The sequence below is a fragment of the Camelus bactrianus genome, chromosome 16 (genome assembly GCF_048773025.1).
Source record: "Camelus bactrianus isolate YW-2024 breed Bactrian camel chromosome 16, ASM4877302v1, whole genome shotgun sequence".
NCBI classification, from domain to species: domain Eukaryota; kingdom Metazoa; phylum Chordata; class Mammalia; order Artiodactyla; family Camelidae; genus Camelus; species Camelus bactrianus.
In genome coordinates this window covers 34,561,864-34,575,217 of record NC_133554.1, presented here as the reverse complement: position 1 = coordinate 34,575,217, position 13,354 = coordinate 34,561,864, and the positions used below count along the sequence as shown (strand labels likewise).

The window sequence follows — 13,354 nt, the reverse complement described above, 5'->3', positions numbered from 1 at the left end:
TCCCTCCATCCTAAGTCAGCAAATATCATGTATTCTTAGTTCTAAACTGCACATTTCATTGTTTCTAAATCAAGAATGCTACATACTTTTCCTCAGTTCTAGGATGCTACTGATTTAAGTTCTTATTTTATGGTCAAGTTTATGGAAGATCCAAATGAAGCAGCTATAGTCTCTGACCTCACGTTTCCAACTACATGTTCATTTTTGGCTGTTCCCTCTGCCTTACCCCAATATCTAATGAACCAACAAGTCCTATTTTTAAAAACTGTCCTTCCTGCTCTAACTGCTTACATAACCTCCCAGTTTAGGCCCTAATCACCTCATACACAGATTACAGCAGTCATTCTGCCTCCATCTTTCAAATCACTTTACACAGAGATCATCTAAAATACATTTTTTCTAAAGAATTTGGATCATGTAACTCCCTAGCTACAAAACCTTTATTGGTTTCTTGAGCCCTGGAATAAAGTTTAACTTCTTAGCAAAGTATTCAAAAACCCTCCACCATCTGAACCCAACTGACTTTTTCAGTCTTGGCTCCCAAAGTCCTCCTCTCCCACCTAACATCCTCATGCTATTTCTCAAATGCATCTTGATTTTTTCCACCTTTAAACATTTGATTATGTCATTCTTTCCTTTTACCTACTCACTGTCCCCTCTACCACCCACCCCAATATGACTATAAGATCCTAGCCATATTTCAAGACCTAGCTTAAGTACCTTCTTCATGAAGCTTTTCTTGACCACCATTTTTGTTTCCTAGAATGCTTAGGAGGATTTTTTTGTTCTTTTAAAAAAAAGTGTAAGCTAATGGGGGGAATACTCAGAAGTTCCATTTAAGCTGGGAGGAAAGTGATTTTAAAAGTCCGTATCCATATGATGTTGCAAATTTCTTCCTTCTCTTCCATAAACTAAACTTATTTCAAGAAATGATTCAAATTAATATAGTGAGTTTGGATGCCATGGGTTGCCTCGGGAGGGATTCTTTGTATTAGTAAGTGCAGAGTGAAAGATATCCAAGTACTACCCTATATATAATAGAACTCTGCCTTAAGATCAGCAGCTTTGTCTCCTACAAGAACTGCCTAATACTAATATTCTCTCAGAACCAGACACTGTAGACAGTGAAACCACTTGGCAGAAGTTAATTTCCCAGTAAACAAAAGGCAGCTATTTCCCATGTGCTCCTGGAGATAGGGACTGGTAACTACTGAGAAGGGTACCACTGTGCAAGAGCTACACTCATGATGTTATAAATCATGTTTCTGCATGGACACAAGGGGGTGGGGGAAAAGATCTTCAACCCTACCCTAAAAGGGACTTGGCTGAATGTCTGTGAACATCAAGAGATAACTTCTGAAGACAATAACGTCAAAGACAAATCTGTCTAAACAAATATAAAGATCCAGATACATTATATATAGTACATACATATGTACAATGTATGACTAAAATTAATCTATGAGAAGATATTCAAGCTAAAGAATAGAGTTTAAAAGCCTGAGTTAGGATATTTTCAAATAGTAAAAGAATGTCAGTTGAAAAACTAGTGAAATTTGAATTAAATCCGGTGTTAAGCTGACAGTAATGTACCAGTGCTGATTTCTCAGTTTCTGTAAGACTTTATTTAACAATAAGGGAACTGGATGAGGTGGTATATATGTAGGTACTCTCTCTGCAACTTTTCTGTAAATCTAAAATTATTCCAAAATTTTAAATGTCTTAATTTTAAAAAAGAGCACTTACAAGATAACATAAATTGAGCTGTAATCAACATTAATAGATTTCTTTGAATCAAAAATGTGAGTTGCTTCATTAGTTTTCCTCAAAAGTGAATTTTTTTTAATTGACTTTTTAAAACTTTGATGTTTTTAAACACTCTCAAGTTTACTTAGTAAAGACTATCAATTAGCAAATGGGCTGGGTCTTTTCAGCAGGACCCATGTACAAACATGTTTAGATATGTTTTATGGCTTCAATCTTAAGCTGGCAAATGCCAAGGTAACCTGACTGACTTCTGACATCAACTGGCATGGCTGACTACAGCTCAGAATGCTGTGTCAATATGGAGTAACCTTCCTTAGAGCCGTTCAGCACTATTTTCCTAAGTGTGAAGTATGTGTATTTTGGGACCCAGCCTTCAGGAATTTCCCATTAGTTGTTAATGACACAGGTATAAAAAGATGTGTATACAAGGGCATTCATAACAGCACTGTTTAATATAGCAAAAACCTGAAACAAATAATGGTACACACAGACACCGGCATACCACATAGCCATCTGAATTATGACATAGATTTATATTAACTGACACAGAAGTATGTCCACATTAAAAAAAAAAAAAAGACTAAAGAACATTGTGGGAATGGAAGCATGCAATCTCATTATGTATAACTAGGTACATACAATTATGCATATATAAGCTCCTATTGAGAGATATCTCAGGAGAGGGTTAAGGGTTGGGGAGGAGATCTTTTATTTTTCCTTTATATTTTTCTGTAATCCTTAAATAATTTTGGATAAGCATGTATAATTTTTTAGAAAAATAATGAAGCTATTAAAATAATAATGTTATATAGAAGCAATTTATTTCACACTCAAGTCAGATATTAAGGACAAGCACCCAAATACGTAACCTTAAAAAGTGATCCCCAATCACGACTGAAAATGATGAAGTATCTGTTATTAAACTTACTGTAGACTATAACCCTAGAAAACTAAGAAACAGTTACAAAAATATCAGATATTATCCAAAAGACTCTAGGTTGTCAATGCTAACCGTAACATTAGGTGTATAATTTTAGCTTATAGATGGACACATGTTACAGTATTATTATGCTTAGCTAGAGCTAAACTATAGTTATAAATATCAAGTTATTTCATATGAATTCTATTTATAAATACGTATATTGCTTATACTGTTTGTACTTTAGATGAGATCAGTCAATAGATTTTTGGGGGGCACAACCAAGACAAATCTGTCCTCTTGCCAAGGATTTCTCTCCATACCAACAAACTGAGGAGCTGCAAGAGAACTTACGACACATTCAATATTTTCTATTATATAAGAGATGAAGTAAGAAAGAAGCTCAAAAAAGTTACAAGGTTCCTGTAAAATCAACAGCTAGTTGATGGCAGAGCTGGGCCTACCACCTAGATTTTAGTCATAAGACTCAAAATGAATTAGTACTACATAGCTATTAGGATGGCCAAAATAAAAAATATTAACAATATCAAGTGTTAGCAAAAAAGCAGAACAAATGGGACTTGCAATGTTACTGGTGAGATGCAAAAGAGCACACAGAGCACAGTCTGGCAGGTTCCTTTAAAGTTAAACATACACACCATATGACCAAGCAATCCCATACCTAGGTGTTTACTCTGGAGAAGAGTAAACTTAGACTCACCTAAAACTGTAAACAATCCAAATGTCCTTCAACTGATGAATGAATAAGCAATCTGTGGTACATTCACAAAGTGGAACATTACTTGGCAATAAAAAGGAACAAACTGATACACACGAAAACTTGGCTGAATCTCAAAGGCATTATGTTGAGTGAAAGAAGCCAGTCTCAAAAGGTTACATACCGAATGATCCCATTTATATAGCATACACCAAAAGATAAAACTACAGAGACAACAGATCAACAGTCACCAGAGTGCAGGGTGGGGAACAGTGTGAATGCAAAGGGATTGCAGGAGGGAGTTTTGGGGTGATGAAGTTATTCTGTATCCTGATTGTGGCAGTGGTTACATGAATCTATACAGGTACTGATACTCAAAGAGCTGTATACATGCCAAAATGTCCATTTTACTGTACATCAATTTAAAAATTAAAACAAATTACTTACTCAGTCTCTGGTTTCTAAAAGCCAGAAATACTTATGAATTTTTAAATTCAATTTTAAAATTAATTTTTCAATTAGCAAAATAGAATGATTTGATGGGTCTTTTCTTACAAAAATCTCAATGCCAAGAAAAGAATACATTCAACTTGGCAAGTTACATAACCTCACTTTGTCTTAATTTCCCTGTTGGTAAAATGGGGATAATACCTACTTCAAAGGATTCTATGAGGATTAAATGATAGACAAATAAAATATAGACATACACATAGTATACATAACTTTGGGTATAGAAATGGAAGACAACTCCAACCAGGGAACTTTTAAGTTTTGCCTTTTTGGAGAACTAGGTTCTGACAACTGCTTTTCTGAGAGCCATCTCTGAAATACAGTCCAAGCCCAGAGTCTGATTTTCACACAGAAGTAAAAAATTCACTACTGAGTCCTTGATGTATTTTTATTCTGTACCACTCTACACAAGTACATTGTTGTTTAAACCAGGCTCTGTGTTAAAGGTTATGCTATAGAGTTTATTAAAAATCTCTTTGTATATATTCGTTAGTCCCCTCAATTCTATCTAACTTAATGAATAAACAGGTAGACAGTGCCTACGTGTGTGTGTGTGTGTGTGTGTGTGTGTGTGTGTGTGTGTGTGTGTGTGTGTTTAGCAATAGTAAGTGTACAATTCCTTAGAAGAACATAGCTCAAATGCTAAGCAAAATGAGGATCCAAACTTAACCCTTCCGGAGTTTCAGGTCTTTAAGAATTACTCCTCTAAATGGAATAAGTAAGGTTATAAATATGATGATTTTCTTCATGCCACATTTCTTAGCTTTCTATTTTAAACTCATACCTCTAAGCACAGCATTTATCATTCCTCCTACCCCCATTTAATCCAGTAAACATTTGCTTAGCATCTACCTCAAGAAAATCAGTTTTGTTAAGCTCAACTTAGGGCAGTGATTTTCAAACTGCCTGGCCCAATTCAATTTTTTTTCCCAAATGAAATAGAATAAAATAACAGACTGTGTCACAGATAGTAAGAGTAAGTACTGTTTCATGACGCTCCTGTTTCAGTTATGTGTGCGGGTGTGTATGTGAGTGAACACATGTGGGCATGCACACACTGCTTCTTACTGTGGATCATGGTCCAAAAGTTTGAAAAATGGTGCTACAGGGAATTAAATAAACAACAGTTCTAGATTTAGAACAGTCCAACCCTGCAGCAGTTGGCTTCTGTGGACATGTCTTTTAGTACTCACTGTATCACCTGACCTTAGAGACATAAGTCAACTTTAAAGAAAAAAAATCTCACTTTCCATCTGAGGTGATGAAAAGGTTGAAGAGACTGAAAGGCAGAACAAACTATCTTTTGGGTATTGTCATAATTCCTGACAAGTTAAAATGGATGCAGAAGTGTATACCTTCTTTACTACAACCTGACAGGAGGAAACTAGCCATTTGAAAATAGATGATTTTTCTACCATACATGTATTTTCCATATTCAATTTAACCATTTTCTCACTTAGAAATATTAAGGTTTTTTTTAACTTACCATATTATACAAGATTTAAATATACCTTATGTCAAACAACCAAATGTCTTCTTTTATTAGAGCAGAGCAAGACACACATTAGTATCATAAAAGTAAAAATGTATCTGCTTTTGAAAAAATTATACTCCTAAAAGTTTTTCTTGTACTTTATATATATATGGGGGGGGGGGAGGAGAGAGAGAGAGGGAGAGGGACTTTTACTCTTTGTGAATAACTTTTTTATATAAAAGCTGTATTCCAAAATAATCTGGCTTTACCCACTAGGAGACTATAAACAGCCAATTAAAAAACCTTATACTAAAACTAGTATTCATATTTAAAATCCTATTACTATTTAGAAAATTACCTAGCTCATTTCTTCTCTAGACTAGATAAACTACTGAGTTTCACATGCCAAATCTAACAAAGCCAATGCTAAAATTGCTACCTGTACTAGGTAGCATCAGTTTAGTGAAGCTGCTTTCCAAAAGGATTTCTCAGAATCAGCACAGCTGACATTTTTGACCCAATAATTCTTGGTTGTGGGGGGCTGTACCGTGCATTGCAGGATGTTTCGCGGCATCCTTGGCCTCTACCCACTAGGTGCCAGTAGCACACCCTGAGCACCACTGGTGACAAAGATGTCTCCAGACATTGCCAAATGACTTCTGAAGGCAAAAATCGCCCTTGGTTGAGAACCACTACTATACAGGTTTATATGTTAATCATTATTTCCATATTTGGGCAAAAAGAGGGGGAAATGGCATTACTGTAATTAAAGCAAAAAATCTGATCAAATGCAGTTTTTAATAGAAACAATGATACCTCAGCAGTTACTACAGTGCATGGGTACACAGAATCACATTTCACCAGCCAACTGGTTGGCAGCTCTACCAAATTTCAAAATATTCAAGACAAAGTTAATTATATTTAAGTTTAAGTATAAGTAAGTTTTTCAAGTCGCTAACTTGTTTAAAAACTTGGGTTTCCAAAACATTCAAATATATGGCAGTTATAAACCCTGTATTAAGTAAAAAATTTTAATAACTAGCAAAATAAGAATTTCAATATTACGAAATGAGGCAGTAAAAAGAAATATTTAGCAGTTACAAAAACAAATATTTCAAGAGTTGCAATTATTTTAGCGACATTTTCCATCATATTTAACCCCCTTTCAAGGATAAAAGAATATGGGGTTTGCTCTTAGGTTGACTTGAGAACTCTCTAAATATCATGAAAATCCAAGCTAGATCTTTGAGAATGTACTAAAAAAAAAAAAAGGTTTAAAATTGCTTTGCCATACTGAATATTTCAATATTTAATTTGAAATAGGTCATTATAATTCTCCTATGGATCAGCTGGGGGATACTTTTTAAATTAAAAAAAAATCCTTAGTAGATATATGCTTGAAGGATCAAAAATTTTATGTACAGAAGAGAATACAGTGACTAGAGGAGCATTATTCTAATAGCTACACCAGAAACAATTCAAATGTCCATAAATGGTAGAATGGAGAAATAAACTACATATATGCATACAATGGAGTATTATATGAGATAAACTAATTCCTGTTATACACAATGATACGGATGAATCTTATAAGCCAAACACAAATGAGTACATACTGTATTACACTTAAATATAGCTTAGAGATTTTCCACAGCCGTATATAGTTGCTTCACTCTTTTTCGTAGCTATACAAAATACATTCTATTGCATGAATATATCCTAACTTATTTATTCAATTCTATACTGATAAACATTTAGGTTTTTCCCAAATTTTTGCTGAGTTAATTTAAATGGCTTTATATGCTTGGTGTGCTAGAAATAAGATTCCCTACAAGGAGGATCTTTCAGGCAAGGGAACTGCAAACCCTAGCTTCTAGGATATTAACACGGGAAAAGCCCCTGGGCATCTGGGTCACAGGAACTGGGATAAAACACAGGTTAATCCACAAAATTGAGAATATAAACACTCTCCTTGCCACCCTCTCAAAAAACAAAACAAAACAACACTTTGCCATGTATTTCAACATAGACAGGCTGCTGATACTGCTCTAGATATGTTAAGGCGATATATTCAAAAGGGTGAAAACAATTCATAAGGGCCTAGTTATGAATCTAATTTTATAGGTTACATAACGTAATTAAGAAGTCATTTTCCATTGAATTCCCCAAACTGAATCAAAATTCCAAAGCTGAAAAGTATAAATGTGTTAAAGACTATATTCTTCAGCAGCATTAAAGACTAAAGGAATCACCTGACACTATATACCTTTGTGAAATCCAGCTAGTTATAACCCTCTGCATAGTAAGACCAAGAAATCCGGCTAAGGAGCCATTCTTTGCATCATTTCCATTTCTGTTCTCTTCCAACAATCCCTTCTCACCACACATTGACTGGTCTACCAAGAAACGAAAGAAGCAACTAGCTATCTGCTAAACCATTTGACTCTAGTAAGCTGGAAAAAATAATTTTAAAAAACAGCACCCCCTCCCAAGAAAAAGTTTACTTACCAAAATGTATTATAGTTGAGGAAAAAAAATATGTAACTCAATCACCTAAATTGTGTTTGTTAGTCAGTCTGGGCACACACAGCATTAGTGCTGTTGCTATTATACATGCTGGCAAGGTTGTTTTTTCAAGTGTTCTGCAAAATCTAAGGCAAGTCTAAGACCATTATTTGCCAGTCCCTCTTTATCAGCAATCCAATACTGATTCCACTGACAGGAAGCCCTTAGGTGGCTCAATAATAAAAGAAAAGAAGGCTTAGCAGATTCCCTTGAGGTAAATGCTAATAATGCAATACTGATGTGTCTACCTTACCTGAAGAGTCTCTAGCTAACTATTGTGGGTTCATGGACTTATCACTGCAAAATGATATTTTGCAAAAATGACAAGAGTAATTTAATTCTATAGAGCCCAAGAAATCCTATTTTAAAAGCTCTATGTACTGAATAAACCTATATACATGTCCTTGAATCTACTTTTCAAAGTAACCACTCTATTGAAATATGTTTAAAAAGGGAAAAAAATGTCATATTTCACCATAAAACTGCCTTTTTGAGTAAAAACAAGGCTAGGAACTATACACACAATCTAAAGGTATAGGCCCAAAGTGGAGAGCTGATAAAATCTGACAGGTAAAGGGAACTTGCTTTTCTTCCCTTCACCCACCAAAGCAAAAATGCCTAATGCACTCAAACTTATAGCCCTAATAACAGTTTATGATCAGAAGGGAAATGGGAATCCTTTAAGAAAACAATGTTCATAAGTGTTTTCAAAAATCAAAGATAACTGTTGTATAAACAAACAGATTAACTAGAAGAAGCATCTGATGTCTTCACTGATTCTACCAAGCACTTCATGGCTTGCATTAACCATGAAAATTTACACAAGGCTTTGCACGTGATTCAACCCTGGACACAGAACTCATTGAGCTACGTTAATGTCCTAAAATACCCCTTTCACCGCATAAGCTCTGAATAGGCTTAAAACAAGCACAGCCTGTGGGTAACACTGTAGAATTTGGAGCTAAGTTTTATTGTCTCCACCAAGTTCAGCCAGCCACAGAGCAACAAATCAAAGTTCCAATAAGCACACTGCACCTGCAAGACTTAGGTGTGCTCCAAGTCAAATATTTGCAATTTTTTCGTCCCAAATCTGCACAAATGAGAGTATGCAGCTCGCAGCACCAGACCTCTAAATCCTGTAAGCCAAAATGATCTGTAGTTTCACTCCCACGTCACTCACACGCTACCTTTTACTGAGTCCTTAACATGTATATGTGACAGGAATTGTTTCAGCAGTTTGCATATACTATCTTTAATCCTCAAAACAAATCCCACTCTGCTGATCAGGAAACTGAGGCTAGAGAGGTCAAGGTGACTTGTCCAATGCCAGAAAGCCAATGGAGCTTTAGTCAAACCCGGCTCTGCCTGGCTCCAGGGAGACGGGTTGTCTCCCAGATCCCCATTCAGCTACCATCACTAACTGCAACACCGGCTCACCTTCATCAAAGTAAATCCAAGTGCTAACAGTCTGAAATGATGACAGGAGATGAGAAAAAAATCATACCTTAAACCGTAGCACAAGACCCAGGAGTTCCTAGCAAGGAAATGCAGTCACCTTCTTTAGCATAACTAATTCCAAAGGCTATGGTTCAAAATAGAACAGAATCCACAGTTGGGTTTTTTTGTTGTTGGCTGTCTCTCAACTGACTTTTTAGAACAAGGGAAATGAAACTCAAAAGTATATTCACACTTCTGGCGAAATTTTCTAAAGCTCTTGAGAAAAGAGTGATTTTTAAAAACAGTTCACCTTTACAGTTTACTTCGATAGGCTCCAGACATTCAAAAACAAAATCACATCAGCAGCATTACTAATCAAGTTTCTTCTACGGACTTGAAAAGTATTTTCTTACCACACTACAAGATTACTTCCCATACTGAGAGCAGAAATGGAAACAGCTCTGGGTGTCACAAATCAGATCTTGAGGCCACAGTTGCAGAAAGTCAGTGCTGCTTCCCTTGAGTAGGAGCTGCTGATCTGAAACCTCCTAAGGGAAGGGTGTCTGAAGAAGAGCGCTGAAAAAAACTAAAAACTAAAGCAAGCTGTTTGTACTAATGAGAGCGAGCTGCTGGCACCACTACTCCTTAAGTGTTTCACTGCTATGCAATTGTTTTCCAGCTTCCAAGCTCTGAATCTGGCAGAGAGAATGCTGTTCTCACAGTCATAGGAGTTATATGATCAGCTGCTCTGTGGTGTGTGGGTGTTTAACTAGGTAAGTGACTGGTTACAGGAGGTTCTGCAATACTAAATCAAGGAAGTATGCTGTCCCCTGAGATTTTAACAATCTATCACTATACTATGCTGACAAAGAAAAGTAACATTTTTGCAACTTTGAAACAGTTTGGGTTTAGGATACGCAAATAATTTCTGACAGTAAAACCTGAGGCACTACACGAACAAAAAAAAATAACCTATAATATAAGCCACTTCAGTCATGTTTATTAGATAATAAAAAATGCAATATTTGCCATCTCAGCGTGCTTTCAAACTTCATAGGTACACTGCATAATTATTAGAATAAATGCTATTCTTCAGGTGTATAAAACACGTTCTATGCAAGATTCCAAAGCTCCCTTGCCTTTCAAAAAGCTGTTAATGCCGTAAATTCCTTGGTCTCTCAGAAGCCTCAAAATATGAAAAAAAAAAAAATGAAGTCACCAAAGGATTCTTTAAGTGAAAAATATCATCAGAACTATAAGCTCCTGGAGAGCTGGGGCCTGTGCTTCTTTTATATCACTGTCCATCACAACACTATCACACACTGGAAGAAATGTCTCTTGATTTAAATACAATCAAAAGGCAAAGGCTGGATGCAGAGGGATTTAACGAATAGCTGATATTTATCCCCTGCTTAATGATAGAATGGTGCAACATTCATGCCTACTTCCAGATTTCAAACATGGAGACTGAATTCCCTAATTATAATTAAAATTCTTCCATTAAAAGAAAAATTTTAAATGGGTGATTCTGATGGTAATATCACCCTGAATAAAGACATGAAATCATATTTAATAAAGCTGAAAAATCTTCATGGAGCAGGTACTCTACTACAGGAATGATAAAGCCTTAAGAGATCAGATCAACCTCAAACAACACAGAACGATTCCAGATAGGCACCATAAAACAGACCATGGACACCCCTGCTGAAATCTGCTACATTTAGAATATAGTGCAAGGAACATACATTATCAATTGGTCAGACTTAGACAAGTTATTTTGACTCCAGTTTTAACTTTTTCTGAAACTTTCACATACATCTTTCTACTGGAAGATAGGAAAATGGTGCCTTACAAATATCTAACTGTAATCAAAGAACAAAACACAAGGATACACAGTTAATCTACTTTGCTGCTTACTGCTCAGGACCAAAGTTATGCCAATCCTTAACAGAAAAACAAAACAAAGCAAAACACAAAATTCAAAGTCTTTTCACTTTTGCATAATACAGATCTTAAGCTGAGGTCCCAGGACCAGGTTCAAGATGACTGTAATCGCACACAAAATTATGTGTGTCTGTTTTATTGAGAAGAGGGCCCTAAAGGTTTCCATGACCCCAAAGGAAGGTTAAGAACCACTGAACTAGGTATTTCCAGGATCCCTAAAACTCAGCAGTGAACACTTCAAACAAAATTACACTAAAGGTAGTATCTACCCGAATACATGTGCACAGGTCCTGATACAAACAGCCAAGATACCTGCCAGCCCTATCACAGTACACCACTCTCAAATCAGCCCCATATGGGAATGTCACCTGCATTCAGGGCATACACTCACACATGCCAGCCACAGCAGCTCTTCATTCCCTAAGCATACACATGTTGTCAAGAAAGCATGTGCTAGTTGCCATTCCCAGAACAATACGGACCTAGCCATTGCTGGAAAAAAATATACAGACATTCTTCCCAAAATACTACCCTATGTATTTACTATGGCTTGACCATAGATGTTAAACATTACAACAAAATAAGTGAAATTCCCACACAGCATATGTATGTAATTAACTGGGAAAAAAGCATCACTCAGGTATTACTGAGGGTCCACAAGAGATGCATATAAGGGAAACAACTGTAATAATGATGCTTGAACACGGGGACAATCTGCGGACAATCAAAGACAGACTCACACAGCAACGTCCTGATAACATGGTTGTGGAAAGCACCCTTCTCCAAAGGCAAAAACACATTCCTTTGACTGGCACAGGCCATTCCTGACAATGGATCCGCGATGACAGAGACTGTTCGGCAATCAGGAAGGGGGGGGGGGGGTTGGGGGGGGAGAGAGAGAGAGAGTGTGTGTGTGTGTGTGTGTGTGTGTATGTGTGTGTGTGTGTGTGTGTGTGTGTTGGGGGAGAGATTGCTAGATGTGATCAAAGACTGGCCCTCTTCAAGAAGAGCATATGGGATCTTAAATCGTGAAGACGGTCTTCGAGGGTGAGGTAGGAGCATTTATCATTTCTACAGGAGACATCCCTCGACAACGGACATGTTCTGTACAGATGTAACTGGGGTGTCACTACCTTTAGTGGCTCCCATCTAAGAATCTTAAGTAGAGCCTGATTGGAGGGGAAGAGCAGGCGGGGGTGGAGAAAGGTCTGCATTACCCTCTGGGTGAGTGTTGGGCGGGTGTACACTAGATGCATTTTATCTCGGGCGGCACAATACTCCCAGGGGTTGGAGGTTTGGGCGCAACCGCAGGGCAGGGGAGGCAGTGGGTGCAAGCCACTAGCTGCAGGGCAAGAGAATGCTCGCAGGACAACCGGTGCAAACCTCCCCTGGGCCCGCTAACCCGTGCAACCCCGGCCTCCCCCTGGGCCTCGGGGCGAGCGGACTCTGCAAAACTGGAGCCTAGCTCGAGTCCGGGAAGGAGGGGACGAAGGGGCAGAAGCGGGCGCCCCCGGCCCAGGCTCGGGACCAGAAGAGCGCAGCGCCCGGGGCCTCCCCGCCGAATGGGGGCTGCTTCGGCCTAGCGCACGCAGCTGCCTCGGCGAAGGGTTAACCCGGCTCCCAGAGCCCCGGTCGGCTCGGCGGGTGGCGGAGAGGAAGGGCTGCTGCCAGGGGCGCAGCAGCGACTGTGGCGTGTGCGTGGGGGGCAGGGGCCCCTACTCACCCGGGCCGGCCGCCTCCGCCTCCGCCGCCCCGACCGCCGCCTCGGCGGTCCATCCCTGCGGCGGGGGGCCTGTAGCCGCGGCGCTCGAGTAACAACCGCCGGCCGGGCCGGCCCCTCCCCCCCGCCCAACGTCTGTCCCGAGGGCCGCTCCGCAGACCCGGCCTCGGCCGCCGCCGCCGCCGCCGCCGCCGCCGCAGCGCTACGTGGCCGCCGCTCCGACGTCTCGCGACTGCCTTCCGAGCGCGCGAGGGCGAGCGGGGCCGGCGGGGCGGGCGGCGCGCGGGGAGGGAGGCAGGG

General features: G+C 38.8%; 1 protein-coding gene across 1 annotated transcript in view; it reads right to left on the bottom strand.

The window, feature by feature from the left end:
• Nucleotides 1-13,259, bottom strand: part of LOC105066496 (leucine-rich repeat-containing protein 37A-like) — a 69,588-nt gene extending 56,329 nt beyond the window's left edge. The window contains exon 1 of the mRNA XM_074343033.1: nt 13,058-13,259. The gene's annotated coding sequence lies outside the window, so the exon portion shown is untranslated. The remainder of the gene's footprint in view (nt 1-13,057) is intronic.
• Between the last annotated feature and the right edge of the window lie 95 nt (nt 13,260-13,354).